Source organism: Carettochelys insculpta, chromosome 25 (genome assembly GCF_033958435.1).
Source record: "Carettochelys insculpta isolate YL-2023 chromosome 25, ASM3395843v1, whole genome shotgun sequence".
In the NCBI taxonomy this organism is placed as follows: domain Eukaryota; kingdom Metazoa; phylum Chordata; order Testudines; family Carettochelyidae; genus Carettochelys; species Carettochelys insculpta.
In genome coordinates this window covers 12,115,948-12,137,933 of record NC_134161.1, presented here as the reverse complement: position 1 = coordinate 12,137,933, position 21,986 = coordinate 12,115,948, and the positions used below count along the sequence as shown (strand labels likewise).

The window sequence follows — 21,986 nt, the reverse complement described above, 5'->3', positions numbered from 1 at the left end:
CACACGGAGCATTTCACATGGCTCGATGGCTGGGGAAGCATCCCCAACCCTGTGCTCCAGGCAGCCCTGAGGCTGGCTGTCCCTGCCCCATCCCTTTCACCTGTGGCCCCGCCCCTCCTGGGTGTGGAGTTTAGGGCAGTGGTAGAGTTGCAGCTGTATTCTCCCCAGCTGGGCCTTCTCCTGATCAGTCCTTCCATGCTCCTGCTGGGAGGCTCCAGGTGGCAGACCTGCCCCTGCTGTTGACCTCTTCCTACTCACTTAGAGCCTTACATGAGCCTTCTCACTCCCTGCAGCATTATGGATATCTGCCCTATTAGGAGAGAGGAGGCAGTATTTATACTGGTTCTTTTCTCACAGCGAAGGGCAGCAAAGGGCGGAGAGACAGGCCCCTTGGACTGTAGACAGCCAGCCTGTGGAGCTCCTTGCCAGACGAGGTTGTGAAGACCAGGACTTTAACAGGGTTCAAAAAAGAACTCGACACATTCATGGAGGTTGGGTCCATCAATGGCTATTAGCCAGAAGGGGTTGGAATGGTGTCTCTAGGCTCTGTTTGTCAGAGGCTGGGAACGGATGACAGGAGAGGGATCACTCAATGATCAGCTGTTCTGTTCACTTCCTCTGGGGCATCCGGCATTGGCCATTGTCAGAAGACAGGATACTGAGCTAGAAGGACCTTTGATCTGACTCAGGATGACCATTCTTGTGTTTTATGTGAGAAAGATAAAGGGCCTCTGGGGACCAAGAGCAGGAACAGGACCTTTGCCCCACTTGTCTTCAGGGCTCCTGACCCTGGGATCTCAAAGATACACTTTCTTGCACGCACTGTTGCTGGGACCACTTCCTTTCTTTCCACAGCCACCCTTTGCTCTTTATACTGGCCCTTTCAAACCCTGAAACGGCCCATGGCCCTTGACAGGGTGAGCTGCCCAGTAGGCACCACTGCCTTTAAGGGGAAGACCGGCCTCTGTGAGGTTAGATTCAGTTATATCAGCTGCTGACCTAGCCCATACATTTCAATGGAGCTACATCCTGGTACGCCAGTTGGGCATCTGGCCTATTGCTTTCCACTGATGTAATGAAAAAGTCCGTGGAAGTGATGAATCGGTCAGCGCATCCTATTCCACAGCCAAAGTCACATTGCCATGGAGATAGCAGAGACAAGGCCCTTGTGTGCCTGAAGAGACAGGAGCGGCAGCAGTTTCCACCCTACAACTTGCTCGTGCACTGAGGGGGCATTCATATTTTACTTGCAAGTAGAAGGAAGTTCACTCGTAGGAGCTGGAATGCGAGAGGTGCCGATAGGCCCCAGAGAGAGGAAAGACTGCAAGGAATTGAGGTCTGAGTATTCCCCACTGTTGGTGAGTGTCTGTTATCGTCTTGTTCCCAATCCACAGAGGATATGAGTCTATTATAGCCACAGCCAGGGAAGATTTGCTCATTAGCTCAAGCTGTAACCACTCACGCTTTCAGCTCGGGAGGTCCCCCGCATATCTGTCAAAGTACCAAATGCCACAAAAGCAGGGGGCTCAGCCAGGACTCAAGCTACTGTTGTCTCCAAGCACTTCCTTCATCAGAAGCCTGAAAACCAGAAACTCTTGAGATCTGGTCTCCATGCATCATTGAACAAATCACTCATGGGGTATGTGTGACCTAATAGTGTCAGCCAGTGTATGCTGGCTGGTACATATGTTGTATTACTGGTATGCAGTATGTGCACCATATATTTATGTATTAATATGCACTAAGCACAAATAGCATTATGTGGAAGTATGATAGCAGTAAGATAGTCTAAATGGGCCTATACCTTTAGTATCATTGTGTTCTCTTATGCCAAGTATCGCATAACCCCTTGCATTAGCTGATGTAAGCTGCAGCTTAAGTAAGCAGGGGAGCTTTCAGGATTAGGACATATGGGTATTTTACCATAGCAACAGGTATGGCGTTATTCTCACAGGCCAGTACTGGCATGTCCCAAAAGAAGAGGATAAGAGAGGTGATTAGGCTACCTGGGAAATCCAGAAGATACCTTTCTGGTTCAGTACATGGAATTCTAGTCTCCCAAGCCAAGATATGGAAAGGAACTCAACTATACTTCTGTGTTGAACTTAGCTGACTCATAAAGAGACCTGTATAGTAAAATCATGGTATAAATACAGGTTGAACCTCTCTAATCCAGAACTCTCTTGGCCGGCAACATCTGTCGTCCAGCATGAGTTTAGTTAGCTGGACAACCATTTATCCTGGGGGTGGCCAAGTTTCCTATGGTCCCTTAAAGTTTGTTTTCAGGCACCAGTCCCGGCTCTGAGTGTTCTGCACTGTTGTTTAGTTGTACAGTCGGGTCACAACATTCAAGAGGGTTTGGTGTTGAGAATGCTTGCGAATGTTGAATTTTGCAAATATCATTTTACCCTGGCTGGGGGATAGGAACTTGGTGGACTCGTGGGCAGCTCTGAGCAGCAGTGGGGGGTGGCAGAGACTGGTGGTGGGGCTGTAGGGAGCTGGTGAGTGGGTGTGCTGTGCCCCTGGCTGGCTATCAGAGCCCTGGGAAAGAAGCCACTGGCACTCATCCCTCAGTGTCCCGGTTAAGCGGCAGCTGCCTCAGATAATTGAATTCGCCAACGTTAAACTCTCAAATGTTGTGACCTTGCTGTAATTTACCCCTAAGTGCCTTCTCAGACCCTAGTAAGCAGTGGAAGTGTTGGTAATGTGCTAGAAAATATTAACCTCCTGGGGTGCGGCAAATTCCCAAAGTCCCATCCTGAGGGTGCAGGTTTAGAGAGGCTCAACCTCTATTACCAGCTATAATGTTTAACTGTGGGAGCATAGCTGTGAAAAAGAAGAAAACATCATTATCTCCATGTGAATGATATAGAGAAATTAAGGCACGGGACAGTGAGGTGATCTGCCTGAGGTGACGCAGAAAGTCAGTGTCAGACTCAGGAACTGAAGCCAGGCCTTCTGTTTCCTAGCCCAGTGCTCCATCCACTGGTCCTAAATTGTATCATCAGTTGCTTGGCCACACTTTCATCCCTTATGAAATTGAGTCAAGAGACAAAGTAGACATTGTCAGTAAAGTTTATTCCTCCTGTGACTGAAATCGTAAGGCATGCCAGCCACTCAGCTGAGAGGCACGAGGGCTTGTGCCTGGACTTTTTAGAAAGCTGTCATCAGATTGGAGTCATCTCATTGTTTCCTTGTGCTTCCCCTCTCTGAGTAGGGTCTGCACGCCCTTATTCAACCTTACTCTGGCTCCCCCCGGCTGGAGCAGAAATGCCCTTCTCAGCTCCTTCCTCTGACCCTGGATCTCCTCTCCCTGTCTGAACAGAGCCCCTCTTATAGCCAGGGCTGCCCTCAGCTACCGTCTGATTGGCTGACTCAGCTGCAGGCGAGAACCTTGTGACTGGCCCCTGGAACCAGCGCCCGCCTTGAATCTCTATGCAATGGCCACTAGGTGCTACCGTAATACAACTGATAAACACCTCTGATAGTGATGACAGCAGGAGTCTGCATCCTCTGTTTCCAGTCACATGCCGAAGACTTGCCTGGATGCGGCAGCTTCTGGAGGAGATAATTCTGCCGCCACACTGAAAGCGGAGTAAAAATTTCTGTGCTGGCAGATCTGGGGCAGAACGTAACAGTGTCCGTTTTTTTCCTCTCTCCCTCTGAAGGGAGATGCATCCGAGACAGCTGCCTTTGCTTTTATCCCCTACCCGCAGGCATTTGCGAACCATTCTTCACTGAGCCCAGACTCCTGCTTTCATATTTCCTGTGGCGTTTGAAAGTCCATTTCACAATCGCTCACTCAGAGGCTTTTTTTACATATAATTAAGTTTCAGTGGGACAAAGTTCAGTCTCTTCCCTCCCACCCCACCTTTCCCTCACTCTGTTGAGAAGGGCGCCGGGTGTGGGGATAAAGGAGGAACTGTCTGGTGCAGGTAAAGAGACATATGTCAGCAGCTCAGGTGCACCAACAGTGGGGAAAGGAGTTAATTTCTTCTCTCCCCCTTCCCAAGCTCCAAAATGTCCTCTCACATGCTCCCCCAGCATCAGGTGTCCTGCTGCAATAGGGACGTTAAGCATGATCTTCCTTCCAAAGACCACCAGCTCTACGGAACAGGAACTGTGGGCTGCTCTGTGTACTGCTTAGCTCAGCAATGGGCCACCTAGGCTAGCGAGCGGGCCACAGGGATGGCCCTCTTTCCTCTCACTGGGCTGCAGGGCTGTTGTAATCAAGATGGTCTTCCAGTGTAGGGTAGTTTTGCTCCCTGAGTCTGCGTACCTGGGCTTTGCGGGTGTGCTGATTGCACAGTAGCAGCGCTTTGGTTGCATGCAGAGGGAGAGAATGGCTCTCACAGTCAATATAGTGTGCAATCAGCATGCGCCTCACTTCTGGTGCCTTTGCTTTACGTGCGTGTCAGTTGAGTAACACCAGTAGGGGGGAAAACCTACATGGGTGGAAACCAGTGGAAGCTGGCATGAGCAACAGTAAACAAAATGTCTCATGGGCCACACATAGAAGCCCAGTGGGCCACAGGTTGCCTGCCACGAGGCTAGCGTACTTGTTCCCCCACCACAACAGCTTGTCTCAGCTTCTGCTGGCTTGTTCCTGAGATTGGTCCCCATGTGTCACCGACATAACCTCATTAATAGTCCTAAATGAGAATGTCAAATAACCACACAACCTCATCAAGGCCAAGTTCATTTCTCATTTTGTGGGATTACATTTCTGTGTATGTTCTGTCACGCACACACCACAAACATGACTACCACATGTACCCACATTGTAAGTACCTAGACACAGGCTTATACGTGTTCATTCTCTCTCCCGCATACGCACAGCCCATAACTACAGAGAACTCTTTTTCCAGCCAGCATGCCTATGCAGCGAACACCAACTGCACAAGTCATACAGACCCTAAATGTATAAGGCATGTGTGCATGGTACCTTTTGAACAAGGCAGAGAAATTCACTAATGTCTAAACAAACTCCTCTGAGTTCTAGTGCATTTCCAGGTTTTGAATCAAAACCTAGAATTGGAGTCGACTTCCTTTAACTCCACTTTTTCCATCCTGTGATCCCCTGTGACAGCAGAGAGGAGAAAAAAGATAAAAAAGTCATCCCTCTCCTCTGATAATATTCAAGTCCCCTGCTCCTCACTCTCTCTGTACACACACCCTCTCAAGCCATCGTGAAAAGCAGAGTGGCTCTGACCTCAAAAAAGTAAACTATTAGAGTTGATCAGAACTTTATTTTTGTTGTTTCAACCAAACAGGAAAAAAAAGTTGATGAGACACCATTAACATTTTCTTCACAAGTTTTTTATGATCTCATCAAAAAGGAAAACCTGAAACCCACAACATTTTTGGCCAAAATCAAACATCGTCCTACCCTGCTAAAAGTCATAGCTGTATGAACGTGGTGTGTAAGGGCAGGCAGTGGACATCAGTAAGGAAACCTTCTTTGTGAGATCTGAGCATCCGCGTCCAAAGGTAATCCCATCCCATTCCTGCTTACTTGTCTCTGCTTCTGCTGGCTTATTCCTTGTCCCAGCATAGTGATCATTCCCTAGGGAATGATCTGATGCCTGCTTGATCTAATGCCGGGGCTCTCCAAATCATTCACAGACCTCTTGAAAAACCACTAGAGCTCCTAGGAATTACTCCTACAATGGAGTTTTCCTTTGGAAAATGAACTTTCACTCATATCTGAAGGTTTCACAGGAAAGTGTTTCAATGATATTTTAACTGCAAACATGTCAAAATATTTGATGCTTTCTTGTTTTGTTTTTCCATCTACATATTTGGATTCTTTAAAAGCATTTTAACTTTCCAGTGTTGATTCACTGCACAGAGGCTTTTCTATGATATTAAGACATGAATTGTACCATATCTGATATTTAATGTTATAGGTGTCTCATTTAATATTGCTTACTATAATGGTTTGAAATTTCTAAATCTTCCTTTTTTTCCCCCAGAAATTCCATTTCAGGAGAAATGTTGACTTTTTGTTCTCATTTGTTTGGAATTAAAACCAATTTTGAAATGTCATAATTTCCTGCTGATTAGAAATCCCATTTGCCAACAACTTCTAGTCACCTCATTATACCATTGTATTGTGCCAATTGGTCCCTGAGATACTTGGCTGTGCCCCTTTGGGCACACTCCAAAGTGGCAGTGCTAGAGTTTTCAGACCCCTGACTGCGAATCCAAGGATACCCATATGATACCCACACACTCACTTTCTATCTCTCCCATGCACCATCCTTCCTTTCTCTAATAGGTTCTAGACCCACTCTAGACCAACTCTTCAGAGAAGAGCAACAAAAATGATGAAAGGTCTAGAAAACATGACCTGTGAGGGAAGGATAAGAACTGGGTTTGTTTAGTTTGGAAAAGAGAAGACTCAGATGGGACGTAACAGCTTTCAAGTATGTAAAAGTGTGGTAAACGGAAAGGAGAGGAAAAATTGTTCTCCTTGACCTCTGATAATAAGAGAAGAAGCTGTGGGTTCAAATTGAAGCAAGGAGGATTTAGGCTGGGTGTTAGGAAAAAACTATCTAATGGTCAGAGTGGTTAAACACTGGAGTAAATTGCCTTGAGAAGTTGTGGAAATATTTAAGAGCGCATTAGATTAACATCTAAATGGTGCCTGGTCCTGGCATGAGTGGACTGGACTTGTTAGCCTCTCGAGTTCTAGTATTCGAGAACCTTTCTGATTCTAGTATTGTATCATTCTGCTTGTAAGTTTCATCTCATTCTGTATCGCTTTGATGCACCTTTGTGTCGTCCATGAACTTACCTTGCAGACCTGGAGGGGAAGTGGCTGGACCTTGCTGGACTTTGTCATGGTCTACCAGCTCCATCTTCCTAAATTTCACCCCTGGGCTGGTGCTCCCAACCAGGGAACCTCTGGGACTTGCTGCTGACAGCTTACAAATCACCTAATGTGGCATGATCGAGCAGGGCTGTTGAGCGAAATGCAATGCACGCAAAATAAAAGGGAGGTAAAGGGAGGGAGGAGAAAGTTGTAGCATGAGAAATTGTCTCTGGAGCCATTAGTAATTATCTCTGCAGGGCCCCTTCTCTCTCACTCACACAGGCTCTCTCTCCTTTTGTTATCCACATGCTTGCTTGCTCTCACACTCTGCCTCTCAGTCACTATTAGCCATCTCTACATCAAGTAGGAGGGGGATGCATGAAATAGGGAGAGGAAGGCAGGAGGCAGAATCCTGGCTTGGGCCTCACCAATGCATGTGAGCCAGCTTCCCGGAGAGACTAGCCAGAGGTGCACAGCTGTCCCTGCAATCACAGGTGACTCCTCTGAGCGCCCCCCATTGGGATATGGCAGCTTAGCTCACTGCCTGATTGGTCTGGCCCTAAACGGTACAAATGACTGTACGCCCTTCCATGCAGCATAGACAAATTGGCTTACAGCACTTGGGTTCCTTGGCGGATGTATTTCAATTTTACCTACGTCCAACTTTTTCCAGCATACAGCAGAATGATGACATTTGAGTGGACCAAGGTTCAAGGAGGCAGCACTGCATACCAGGTAGTGGTCAGACCAGGAGCCAGTGCCATGCATTGCATGAGTCACCTTGACATCAGAAAGATCTTTGTTTTATGATGAAGTAGTCAATCATATCCCAATGCTTAGGCTAAGGGGCAACCAAGATGCCTTGGCTGTACACATATACAAGGGTAAAAGTGACTGTGCATGTTGTGAGGACCATTGGGGGCATCTCTCTGCTCTCTGTAGCTGGTAAGATCCTGGCCCTCATTCTTTGCAAATGGTTTTCCCTACATGTGTTCATAAATGGCATCATTACTGAAAGCCAGTGTGGTTTTCATGCTGGTTGAGGCATTGCCAATATGATGTGTTCAGCCAGACAGATACAAGAGACACGTAGAGAACAACATCCAGACCTCTACATGATCTTCATTGACTTGACCAAGGTGTTTGACACAATCAACAGAAATGGCTCTAGAAAATACTTGGGTGAAATGGCTGTCCTGGAAAATTTATCGCCATTTATCTTCTCATGATAGCATGCCTAATCACGTCCTTAACAATGGAGGGACATCAGCACCTTTGAAATATCAAATGGTACAAAGCAAAGATGTGTCCTTGCACCTCTCCTGTTCAGCATCTACTTTTCAATGGTGCTGTTATTTGCTGTTAAGGACTGCTCATAGGGCATAGCTATTCAGTTCCAAACAGATGAGAGTATTTTCAGTCTCCGGAGACTGCAAGCTCACACTAAAGTGGTTACTACAACAATCTGTGACCTTCTGTTTGCTCATGACTCTGGATTGTTGACTCATTCAGTGAAGAATGCATAGGAGCTTTTTGATCGCTTTGTTATTTCTGCTCACTGCTTTGGACTCACAGTGAGCTTCAAAAAGTCGGAAGTTATAGCTCAGCCTGTTTGGAAAGAGCCTGACACTCAAGTGATCCCTGCTGCTGGTACAGTCCTTGAGGCTGTTGACAAGTTCTGCTTCCTCAGAAGTGTACTGTCCTCTAGTATAAACATGGATCATGATGTAGCTGCACAATTAGCTGAAGCCAGTGCTGCCTTTGGAAAATTGACCAAACATCTATGGAATGATCATAATATTAAACTCCATACCAAGGGAGCAGTTTTATGAGACACTTGTCCTGAATATCCTGCTGTATGGCTCGGAGTCTTGGATGATATATCGCTGCCATGTTTTGAAACTCGACCAGTTCCATGTGCACTGTCTGAGGAAGATCACCTGTGTGAATTGGTGGTTCAAAACTAACACAAAGGTTCTTAAGCTGTGTGTTGTCATAGGCATGGAAGCAATGCTTGGGCTTATGAGCAGACACTTTCACTGGATTGGCCACGTTAAGAGGATGGATGATACATGGACACCAAAGATGATTTTCTATGGCCAGCTTGCCAATGGAAAGCACCCTATCAGTGGTCAGTGTAACAGCTATAAAGACACCTTAAAGGCCAATGTGAAGTCAGACAACATATCTCCCAAATATCTGTAAACTCTAGCTCAGGACAGATTGTCCTGGCAGCAAACTACTGTGCAACTCTTAATTACTTTGAGAGTTATCATATCCAGGCACTGCAGGATCAAAAAAAAAAAAAGTACAGCATTTACAATTGGTGACTTTTTATGTGACATCTGTAATCGGCTCTGCTGATCAAGGTTTGGTTTAGTCTCTCACCAATGGCATCGCAGAAGCTGAGATCCGTTGATCAATAGCTCAGTCCAATAAGAAGACATAAGGCTTGAGGTTTAAGGGGGGCTGTGTGTGCAGGTATTGGCAGGGCCATGAGGAGCATCTCCTCAAAGTAGCAAGACCTTAAGTCCTTTGTCACTGGGTTCGGAGTTCCTCCCATGATAACTCTCCATGTAATATATGCCTCATTTATGAACCCGGTATGTACTTATTTTGCGGTGACTCCTGACTTCATCCCAGCATGCAAACCCCAGGTCGGTAGAACTTTCTGCTCACTAAGTGTGTGTCTACACAGCAAAGTTATTTCAGAATAATGGCTGCTCTCCAGAAATAAAGTTGCAAGCGTCTACACAACAAAACTGCTGTTTGAAAATAATTTCAAAGTAACAGGCAGCTTATTTTGAATTCTGTAAACCTTATTCTACAATGAATAGCACCTATGCTCAAATAGGTAATTGTACAGGGGCTATTTTGAAATAAGCTATACTGCTGCCATGGGCTTTAATCTGATATAGGCTCTATTGTGTGTGGATGCTCTATTTCAAAATAGCTGAGTGCTCTGTCAACACACATTTTGACTATGTCTACACTCGAAGCATCTGTCTGCAGAAGCTACTGTTGGTAGAGATGTTCCAACAAAACCTCTGTCGACAGATCGCGTCTACACATAAAAGCAGATCAATCTTTGGGCCCCCCGGAGCATCTAGATGGCTTTTTTGTTGACAGTTTCTGTCAACAAAATGCATTTTGTGTTCAGATGCTCCACGAGTTTTGTCTACAAAACTCCCTGGTGTCAATGTAGCCTTTGTGTGAAGAAGCACTATTTTGATATAAACTATTCTGGAAAAGCTCTTCAGGAATAGCTTATTCCTAAATAACACTTCTGTGTCGACATAGCCTCATAGACCACCACCAACAAACTTGCTTCTCTAGTCTGTATTCTGCTGCTTTTCCTTTTGCTGGTGCTGGGAGATGAATGACGAACGAAATTCAAACCAGCTCGCTTCATGTGAGCTATATAAGCACTGCAGAACAAGCTGTTGTGAAAGTAACAAAGTTCCTGGGCTGCCTGCCTGGAGGGGGTGATTGATACGCATGGGGACTGGTTAGATCTGCTTTGTTGGAGTTACAAGGGAAGATGGACTTTTGGGGAAAAGTGACTGCAAACTTTAGGCTGGTTGTGCAAGTGGTGCTATGTCTAGAGGCACAATATAGACACACAGGAAGGGAAGATACCATCTGCAAAGACCTTAAAATCCATATAGAGGTGACAAAGGGCGCGTGGTGAAGTGGGCGTGGAGCAGGGAAGTGAGTCACTGAAGGTCATACAGCCGGTGAGAGGCAGATCTGGGGATGAAATCTAGGGTCCTTTTACTTCCAGACAAGCATCCTATCCAGTAGCCGAGGGGTGAGCAAGTTTTTACGTCGGGTCCCACTTTTTGTCCCTGCAATTAGCAGGGCCCCCACAACCCATCTAATATAATCCAAACCAATGGAAATTTTGCTTATGTTGATATAAAAAAAACCCTTTCAGTACGTGTAAGACAATAAATTTATAGAAAGTAAAATCTTTATCAATCGAAATATAAATGTGAATACACAGACATAAAACAGAACCATATGTCAACATTTTTAATGAGATGGATGAGCCTGAGACCCAGCAGCTGATTGTGCTGCACCCCCACTTATGCTCGCCCTGAAGGCCCCCCCTCCCCCCGTTTGCTCACCCTGCACTCTACAGCACACTGTGTGGGCACTTGTCAATCATAGTACAAGCTTTGAAGAGCTTTCTTAAAGATCCATTAACTCTAAGAGACGTTTTGTCATAGTGCAGATGTCAGGGTGTGGCTCAAAGCAATCACAGTAATCTGTTGGATTACTTCGTCCATCACTCCCACCCAAGGTACTGCATTGTCCAGGGCTTAGACCATTCTAATTTTAATCTTTTAAAGCCACAGCTTATTCCTTTAGTTGTGCATGGTGCCTATTTTAAAGGTGGAGGATCTTACCTCCTGAAGAAAACAACTGACAAAAGAAGACATATCTCTGCAGGGCCGGTTGCTTTGTGCTCATCTCATTTCCATGGTGGTTTGCGTTTACATGGCAACCTGTCTCCCCCCATCATTACACACACCTCTGCCTTCTGCTTTGGCTTGGAAGTCCTGCTCCTGTGTCATTGGCTTTGCTCACAAATTCAGCCTCGTTCCTTTGCTTCTTTGCAAGACCCTGAAGGCCTCTGGGAGCGGCCCTCAAGCACTCTGCAGCCGGTGTGTGCAGACACGTCTGCAGAAAGCAATGTTAATGGAGGGGAAAAGTTAACCACTTTTATTGAACTGCAAAAAGGTTGTTTTTGTATTGCTTTATTGGAATATAACGACAGCTTTTATAACCCTTTAAAGAGGCATAAAAGCAGCTTGGAGATTAGAAAGCTCTTTTCGTTTTAAGACTGAGAAAGAGCAAGCATCTGCTGTGCACTGAGGTCAGAACTAACTAGGTTCAGTGAGGGGTAGTTCCCAGAAGATGTTTCTCAGTGTTTGCACTAGGAATGGGCCTGAGTCCAAAGCAACAGCTAGACACTTGTAGACTTGGGGGATGATTGGATCCATGTCTTGGTGAAGCAGATTGCAGGCTTTGGCATGTGCTTCCTTTCTGTGTCACTGCCGAACTAGCTCCTCTGACCTTTGCTGAGTGGAGTTAAGTTTTTGTGCAATGATCTAATCTTCTGTATTTCATTCTCTGTCCTGTCTCTTTAAGTAAGTGCCCCTTTGGCTTTGATCCTACAGGAGCAAGGGACCGTGTCCATAATCGACTTAGGCTACATATACCCTGGAGTGAGGTGTGTGATTCCCGGCTTGCCTACACAAAGCACAAGGCTAACCATAGCACTGGAGCGACAGCAGCAAACAGAGCCCTGACTACATACCCTGGAGTCCAGGCAGATTTGTATTCAGAGCAACTAGCCCATGTCACCACTTGCCACTGCTGGTGCTACCATGACCCCACACTAGTGGCCGCACGTGTCTGGGCTAGCTGGAATCACACACGCAGCTCCAAGTGTAAACATAGCCTCGGTTTTTTAAGTCTTCCCACATAGTGAGTATTGGGAGCAGGGTTCCCTGTAAGCTGAGCACTTGGGCGGCTGCCCAGGAGAGATTCAGGTGCCGCCCAGCTGTTTAGCAGAGTGCCCACAGCCAGCAGCTTGTGTTTCTATTGGTGGTGCATATCGTACATGTGCCTTGGTGCACATAGCAAACTTATTCTGCCCATGGGTGGAAAAATTGGAGGGATCACTGATGGGGAAGGGGTTGTTTTACACCTGGAACAGTGGAAATGTGCACAGGTTCCTAGTCGAGGTGCGTTGGGAAAAATACCACAAAGTGTGGCTGTTTCTCCGCAATTGGGGTCAAATGGGACCTCTTTATGCATTTCCCATTCACCTGAGTGGAGCTGAATCAGGACAGGAGAAATACAGGAAGCTTGGGAAGGTGTTTGAATAGTGGGTTTGCTTCAATCTGCTGTGGAGACAAAACCAAGATTCCAAGGCCTCCATCCTGCAAACGCCTCTATATGGACGAACCATCCGGGTCTACATGTGGGCACATGGATCTGCCCCCACCTAGCAGCCTGCTCTGCTCACAATCTGCATTGCATGAATATTCAGATCTGGGCTCCTGCAGAGAGCCAGTCTCAAGTCACAGAGTTTGTAGAGCTTGTTCTACACAGGGCTCCAGTTTCCATCACCCCTCAGCTTCCTTTTATTTGCTTTTCCCACTAAATATTCATCAGTAACATTTAAGACAAAGGAAAGAGATAATTACAAGGGGAGAGTTTTTTTGAGATATTAAAGGTTAACAGAATTCTTGGCATTTGTGCCTTGTCAATTTCCATGTAATTATACTCAATTCCCAGAATTCAGAGGCGACTGGGCCTTTTAACTCAAAGATGGTACCCCGGGAATTTAATTTCTGAGATCATTTCTCAAAAATTTCAGCTTCAGATCAAGCCTCTTGCTTAAAAGCCTGGTTATTATTAATATTATTTTTGGACGGGGAGTGCTGTGAGGGTCAAATAGGCTGGCAAACAAAGTAAAATTGACTCTGCAACAGTGGTAAGCCTGGTTTTTGTTACTTAGTGGGAATGATTTATCTGCCATGGTGCCTTATGAAGTGAAGCACTGTTCCTTTATGACCAACAAAATATGAAACTCATAAAGAGCCACAGGCTTGTTCTGGGAGGAGCTCCCGAGAGCAGAAGTGGGAGAGCACAGGATATTTTGGTTTGCTGGCAAGTGCTAGGAGCAGGAAGAATGACCCGTTTTCCCAGAAATATTTGAGTGAAAGAAAAAGCCAATAAAACGTCAGGTTGATATCATGATAAGATTGAAAAAGAATGTTGTGTTTTGACCAGAAACACAGTCATTTAGGTTTTGAAGCCTCTAACAAAAGCAAAGACTTGAATCCCAAAAGAGCTGCAGGAGGAGGTCGGGCCAACGTTATAATCTTTAAGCCAGCGGTTAGGGAAGGCATCTGGAGTAGGGAGATCTATGGTTTGATTCTCCCCTCTTTCAGCCGTGCAAGAAGGGTAAGTGGCCTATGCACTGAGCTATGCTGGTGTGGAGTTTGCTCAGTCTTGCTTGTTGAAACTCTTCTACTTTTTACAAATAAAGTGCAATTGGGGGGACCTGGTTTTGCCGCTTCTTAGCTCTGCTCGCTAACTACCAGGTTGTAGAATCAGTCGGTCTCTCCCTGGCCCCGGGGCTGTTCTTTATCATCATGAGTGATCATGGGTGTGTTTGACAACAGGCAGTAGTTGGATCGGGGGTGATAGTAGGACTAGCTATGTATCCTAGTGGTTAGTGCTCTTACCTAGGTGGTGAGAGAACTGAGGTGAGGTCCCTGCTTTAATGCTGCTGTAGTTATTTATATGAAAACAAAAAAGCAGAAAAGTAGCACTTCCAAGTTTAACAAAATAATAAATTATTATATTATTTAAATTATTTATTATAATAAATTATTGTGTTAGTCTTGAAAGTGCTACGTTGCTGCTTTTTTATTTTGATAGTATATAGACTAGCATGGCTTTCCCTCTGTTATTATTTATATGAAGTGGAACAGCTTGTAAGGGAGGGAGTAGGAGAGCCCCAACCAGGCAATCCTACAGCTTTCCAAATCACGTCCTCACTTGCAGTGGGGGACAACCACAACCAATGACTGTCTCTGCCTCAGGCCAAGAACTGAACCTGAGTCTCCAATTTCCCAGGTGAGCCTTGAGTTGAGCTCTCTATTTCACAAGGGACCATCTGCTGCCAGCTTCTATCCTGACACTCCTTTGTCAAAATGCCCAAAAGCCTCAGCAGGGTTGGGCTCTGCACTGGTTTCGAGAGTCCTGGGTGGAGTTTCTCCCCTTTATGAGCTGAAGTCTCAATCCAGGTGCCATATGACAACAGTGTGTGACTAGGAACTAGGGGTGCAAGGGTAACATAATTGCAGGCAAGGGGAGGGGTGCGAAAGAGCAGGAGGATTGGTGTGAATTGAATTGTTCAGTCTGACTTGCCTTCATTTCCAGGCAGTGAGCCTGGGGAGTCTCAGCTGCAGGGTTCTGACTGGAGAGTTGTACTCTCAGACTGCAGGAAGGGGGAGACTTAGTAAGAAAACCTCCACAGTGAAAAGCTTGTTTTCCTGCAGCACCTGGACCCAGATTTGGGAAAGCCCTATTACTGGGCTCCATTGTGCTAGGTCAGACAGCATGACTCTGGGTGAATATACGGGAGAAGTAAATAGGAAAAGAATCATAAAACCCTCCAACTGGAAACATTTTGTCTGTGGTTTTTCACATTTAACCAAACTACTCCTTAGCTCACAAATAATTCAGGGGAAGTTTTGGATCTAGTTTTATTTTAGTCTACTCAGTTTCTCCTCTGTACCCTGCGACTCCCTATTAAAATTCGGACCGGAGTGAATTGTAGAGTGCTGGGTTAATGCTGCATGCTTATAAAATACCACTAGATGGCTGATGGCATGCTTCTGTCTGACATCAATAGATGTCTCTGGTGCCTGGTTTAGCCCTGCTCACATGCAGGTGAGGAAGCAATGCGTGACCATGCACTGACTTTCTAAGTGTTCCTGTAACAAACTAAGTTCCCAACCAAGCCTCAAGAAACAGAATTATATATCTATATTAAAAAACAATATTGATTTGTAGCAAGGAGAGCAAAGACCAGTCCTGTTTAATAACCTCCCACTGAGCCACTAACGTTCTGGATTTCCAAGATAATTTCTTCAGCCTCCTGGTATAAATCTGAAAGTGACATGTACAACTGTGGCATGTCATAAATAAAATTATTATTTTGTGTTTGCTGGATAAATGTAGTCAAATGCAACAGGTAGCAGGGCTCTGATTTTCCCATGGGGCTGAGAAACACTTGGACTTATTGTCGAGGGAAGATGCAAAGAGCATCTTTAAGACAATTATGTACCCCATCTCCCTTTGAGTCCATAATCCTGGGTCTCTCTGCCCAAATGGTAATGCTTTTGAGCAGCCTAAAGGTTGCTCTAATATGCCCCAGCAATGCAGAGTGGTTATAACAGTGGGTGGTCACTCTCAGAAAACCATCATGAAGCATAGTCCATCAAGCTCTCATATGGAACCTGCAAGGAAAATGCAAAAGAGGAAGACCTTGGACAACATGGAGAAGGTGTACTGAGACTGAAGGACAACAACTGGGGTACTCCTGGGGCCAGCTTGAAGTTTTGTCCCAAGGCAGAGTGAAGCGGAGGAGACTTGTAGATGACCCATGCTCCACATGGAGTACAAGAGTTAAGTAGTAGTAGTAGGTCACCAAGGGCTTACCCCAAGCAACGGTGTGGCCATGTTGGGGCTGGGTGAAGGTGGATCAGGATGACTATCCACCCCCTCAGGTTTCTCATGGGAAAGGAAAATCCTCCACCAGCCCCCGAAGTCAGCTGGGCACTACATGGTAGGATCTGACTCAATGAGAGCCACACCTGCAACTTTTAAGGATGTAACAGCTCCCTATACACCCAAGCAGCCCTCTTGGCTGTCAGTGGGCTTCTCTTGCACGAGCAAATGGCTGCAAGATCCTGCTCTTCTCTCAGCCTCCAAAATAACTTGTCATGGGGGTTTGAAAGAGTTAAGTTCCATTTTAAAATAAGACCCAGACAGCCGAGAAGGGAGAGAGAGAGAGACACTAAACCATCCCCCAAACTCACTAGCTTTTTAAAGGGCAAAGGAAATGTTCTTTTTCTGGCTTGCTGCCTGGTGTAAAGTGCAGGGAGTAGAAAGACTGGATCAGTGGAATCTCAGCAAGACTTCAGGGAAAGGCTCCCAAATGCACAGTTAATTTACATTTAATAGGACAGTTACTGTAAGTTTAAATAAATGCCAGTTAAATATTAACTGCGTCTTTATTGGGGGATTAACGGAGCCTCTTGTATTATGTTTTTAAAACTCAATAAATATATTGCTAATAATCATCACTCCTCTTCACATGTGACAGCAGCTGCTCCTGTTACTGCCGAATCCAAATCAAACAATTTTTTGGGGTGGCTCCCAGAAAGTATTAGCCAGACAAGAGCTGGAGCAGTTTCAGGGTTTGGGGAACCAGGAGATTGAGAGACATGAAGGGGAAAGAGCGGGGAGAAGTCACATTGACACATTAGCCTGCGTGAGACTAGGCTGTGATGGGAAATTTAAAAAAAAAAAAAAAGAAAGCCAGTGGAAGGACAAGTAAGTCATATCTCTGGTAGAGCTGCAGGGTGAGGAAATGAACTAGCATTATTTGGGAATCTCACATCTGGCACAGCAGAGAGGTGCAGTGTCTTGCCTGAGCATTGTCTCCGTTCATGGAAGGAATTCCTCTAGGAAGATGAGTCATGTAACACCTGCTCTCACTGTTTTTTATTGGAGCCACTCCTAGGAATGGAAAACAATTAGCCAATGAATCCTGTGTCAGTGTGGATGGGTATGAATCCTTTGTGTCTTCGCCGAATCTTGATTTTTTTAAAAGACTTTTACAACCCGTTGACTTTAATGGGTGAGTTGCTTAGGTAGCAAGTGTGAAGTTTTGTGAAGCACCTTTGTAACAGTCAAGTTGCTTAAGGAGAGCATTTAACATGATAGCATGAAAGAGGTTGATGGAATAATTGTGTGTGTGTTAAGGGTATAGCATGCACAGATGTTACAGTGGCTATAAGGGATGAATTTTAAACCAATTAACTTTCAGATGAGAGTTGGCAATTTCAAAATTGTCTACGTGTCCATCCATAATCAGGCTTTATGATGTAGTGCATGAACTCACTATAGTACCTGAAATCTGTGCGCATAAGAGTCTGTAAATTAAGACAAAATGTTGCTTATCTAATTATACACATTGCACACACCAAGAATTTCAACAGGTTAAGTTTTTCTGTAATAAAATTCTTCCTTATGAGTGGGTATATATTTTCTGCGTAGTGTTTGATGTTTCATTGTGTCTGTACTACTATATCAATGGCCTCCTACGTACACCCACGTGTAAGCTAAACATGAACACTGTGCCAAGTGTTTGCAGCAAAACTGAAAGAAAGTGTAAATTAACCTGTCTTGAACTGACACACAACCCTGGACAACAAATGATAAAGAAACGCTGGCTGCAGAAGCCACCCCAAAGTCCCTCAAATTTCAGGAATGATTGCATCTGGGGATTTTGCTCACACTTGACACAAGACCCAGGGGCCATTTTTGCGTCAGAATTGTGTAAGGAAGCTAACTTAGGCAGAACTTGGTGGTTATTACTGAATTTTGCTGGGAGTTTAGGGGTTTGTTTGCATGCAGACATACTTCCTTGATGTTGAAGGTCATAGCAGAACTGCAAAGGCCCTGAGAGTTAAGGATGGAAAGGTGTTTGTGAATTCTTATGAACAGTTGAATTTTACAGGGTCTGCCTGGCTCATCTCTGAATTTTGCACTGTCTCTGTCCAATTGCGCTCTAAAACAAAAACAAAAAAAAGAGTAAATGCTCAAAGGCATTTTACTTCACTGACAAAGTGAGGATTTTAACATGCTTCCCCACACCTTATTGAGACCCTTAAGGCTCCCATCCACCTTGTCTATGACACTGCAAGATTTTGGGGTTCTCTGCTCTCATTCAGATAGCTTCTGTCTACTCCAGGGTGTCCCTGGAGATTTCTCTGTAGGCTTGACTCATGAACTATTTATTCTTCTGCCCTTTTGCCTTTCCTGGGTCCATCTGTTTTTGATAACCCTGGGGGAAATACTAGTCCAGTTTAGGTGATCTTTAAATCTATCTCATGTCTTCCCCAAGCCTCCCACTGGTCAGTTTAGCCAACCCTCTCCTTGTCAGGCTGTGCATTGCATTTCAGGGTCTACTGGGTCCCTGTTTATTGTGGGGTGCATTTAGCCTTGTTAGAAAGAAAGAACAGATTGGGAATATATTTCTTGCTGTTTGCTCTTGGCAGGCAACCATCACAAGGGAAACTGATCTTTACAGGAGTACGGCAAAAGCTGGGAGAAATCAGAAAAGATGCCATATCCCTTTTTGAGCTGCATGCCAGTCTGTAAGCACCCTCCCATGTGGAGACCCCAGACTTCTGTCTTGGTCCAAATCCAGCAATGGAAACTGATTGCTCGTGTCCTCGGGGGAAGCTACAAAGCTCTCTCTCTTCTGCTGCTGCACAGTCACAGCTGGACTCAACGGCTGGTTCCTCCACTCCCAGAGCCACACAATTATTCAAAGGAATCTGGCTGGCTTTATCTCTTTGCTGTTTGTGTGCATGTGTTTTCTGTCTATGGATATTTTAAAAATTGGAACCAATTACAGCGATCGGCAGGGAGATGAGCTGCGACAGGCTGGTTTGTTTGTAGATTGTGTCTGTGTAAGAAGGGGAGACAGAGCAGTGGAGTGGGGACTTGGTAGGACTTGGTATGCACAGGCAGGCTTTGTTGTGGGCCGGGGGGAGAACATAGCTTCAAATCATCAGCGCATTGGCCAGCTCCTCCTTCCAAATACCCTGCCCCACCTCACTCTATTCTACCTACTCTCTTCTATTCTCTATATGGCCTCCATTGCCATACAGTCTGAGCCCTTCATAATAACTACATTTACCCTCACAGTACATTTACCCTCTGAGATAGATCAGTGCTTTTATCCGCATTGTACAGATGAGGAACTGAGGCACAGAGAGACTAAGTGACTTGCCCAAGGTCCAAATGGAAGTCAACAACAAAGCAGAGAATATGATCCAGAGTCTCATATGTCACAGGTCAGCAAACTAACCATTGGATCATGCTGCTTCATGCTTCACCCAATCACAGCATCATGGTATCGTATCAGCCGATGATATCATGCCCTGTTGATGGAGCGCTTCTTTCTTTTGTTTCATTGGCTAGAACTTTTGCCGCTTGGCATCCTGCATGGTGAGATGCTCTGCATGGTCCAAATTGGTTAGGGGATGCTTCAGATCTCCTGCTCCTGTAGCTGAATTAATTTCTCTTTAAACACGACTCAGCTCTTTCTTATATCTCCTTAATCCAAGCTCTTCACATACCTTTCATCCTCTGTACTCAAAGAACTTTTGCCTCCAATGCCTCTCTGTCTTATTAAAAGGGAAGGGGAGCTGATTCAAGGAGGCTGGAAGTGTAGCCTGTTGAAAGGTCACCCCAAGGAGAACATGGGTGGCACATTTAATGTTCAATTCCGTGAAAGGCCGTGTTGATTTTGGCAAGCAACAGGCTCACAGCACTTTTCCTGTGGGAATCATTTTTTGCCGTGTGGAAAAAGGGGCTGGAGGCTGCAGGAGAATGAAGTACAGGATGGCATCAAAGATAGACTGAGCAGGGCCCGTGTGTGAAGGGTGGTGTTCCACTGCTGACCGTCCCTTTGTATTGGGGAAATATGAAAGACGGGAAGAGTCGCTCTGCAGCAGATGCCCAAAGAGAAGCCATCCTATGAGTGACCCTGAGTCCAATGCATATTATGGTGGGATTTGGAATCTTAGTACGTCTTGTACAACATTCCTGTAATCAACAAATGTCCTGGGTTTGGTGTATGCTAGACTAGTGTTCACCTGTCTGCCTGAACCCCCTTGCCAGACAAGCCTTCAGAGCCTTTGATTTTAGGAGTCACCCACAAACCTAGAAGGCAACAGAGACCCATGTGCATTGGGATACGGGAAGAGAGGGGTTAGCTGAATGGCTCTGAGAGTTCCACTTTTTTTTAAATGCTAACAGTGAAGGCTCAATAGATAGGCACAAACAGCCAGGAGGAGATCTGGAAAGCTCCATATGAGATAAACTCAGTTGTTCTCAGGTTTCCTCCTAGCGTAAAAGTTGTCTCACTAACCTCATATGTATTGTCCGCTCTGTTTTGTAGGGTGGGGTGCACTGGGGTCTGAGTCCCCAGTGGGGCTTTGGGGAGTGACAGTAATCAAGGGAACAATAAACAAAGTTGGTTTAACCCTTAGTTGTCAGAATGGACCAAACTTCTCATGTCAGGGTGTGGATTCCTCCCATAGCAGGGTGAGAAACAGGAACACAGGGCGGGAAGATTCTGTAAAAGCACCAAGCTCTTTACTAAGAGTTTTCCTGGTCCTGCTTGCAGGCTAGATGCCTCTGCAGGGAAGCATGGAATCTGATGGTTTGGCAATCTGTCTGGGACACAGTAAGGGGAGTAGCTTTGTCACTCTGGTTTGGGGAGCAGCCTGCTCTCTGTTGCGGGCTTCCTGTGTGTGACCATGCAGAACTCTAAGAAATAAAGTTGTGATACATTGTAATCTTCCATCCCCAGTATTTTATGCTTTGTTGTATGTATGCCCTGAACATAACTGGGGCAACTTCCTGGTTCATGCAGTCCAGTCCCCTGCTATCACATGCAACCCTGTTTTGCTCCATTTTAAAACTAGTTAGGTTGTTTGCCCCAGTCCTCTTATCTTCCTGTAGCTGAATATGGTCTCTGCCCCTAGGAGTGTCAGTCCAGCACCTTCTACCAGTGTTAAATTAAAAAAAGAATTTTTTTTTAAAGAAATGGAAAAAACTGGCAAAATCAAACAAACTAACAAAAATACAAAACCAAAAAAACCCAACTTCCTGATGCATCAACATAGCAACAACAAAGCGTTAGTAGATAGTGTCTTCTCTACCTGACAAATGGCATGTTTACGAAATTAAATAGCAGAGTTAATTAATTAAATAGTTTACAGGGGATTGGAAGACTCAAGGGATTAGTAGCAGGTTATGGATCTTTTCCCATTTAGGTCAGGGGTTTGATTCCAGCTCAGATCCATGTGACTGTGCTAAAACAAACACACGGTGCTGTGTAAGAGTTGCTGGGTGCCTGGGCGAAATGAAATCGCAGTTCTCGCTGGGTTCCCGGGGGCCCTGCTCGTTAAGACCACCCTTTACAGTAGGTGAGGGGCCCTGGACTTGAGGTGCAGTTCTGCGCGCTCAGCCTGTGTGACTAGCTGACCCAAACCGCCGGGTTTAGTAGCAGCCAAGCCCCAGGAGCCATTGCAGTGCCTGACCACGGGCTTGCGCTTGGGCTGTCTGCATTGCACCTGTTCCTCGGGCTAACGGACTCTGCTTTTCCGGGCTGTCTCTCTGGCACCTCTTCCCTGCGCGGAGTGTGCAGGGCGGTGACCCAGGGTGCAGCGAGGCAGGCAGGCAGGCGCTCCCAGGCGCACGGCGCCGCGTCCTAACTTGGGAGTTGGGAGAAAGTCTTTCGGGCTCCACCCGGCTCCCGGTGTTATGACTA

General features: G+C 45.7%; 1 protein-coding gene across 3 annotated transcripts in view; it reads left to right on the top strand.

Annotated features, from left to right (window-relative positions):
• Positions 1 to 21,986, top strand: part of LOC142001463 (neurotrimin) — a 709,680-nt gene that overhangs the window by 380,325 nt on the left and 307,369 nt on the right. Inside the window, exon 1 of one of the 3 annotated variants that reach the window (XM_074976712.1) lies at positions 13,761 to 13,801. The exons of the other annotated variants lie outside the window; for them this stretch is intronic. The gene's annotated coding sequence lies outside the window, so the exon portion shown is untranslated. Of the gene's footprint in view, positions 1 to 13,760; positions 13,802 to 21,986 lie in introns of those variants that run through there. 3 annotated transcript variants of the gene reach the window in all.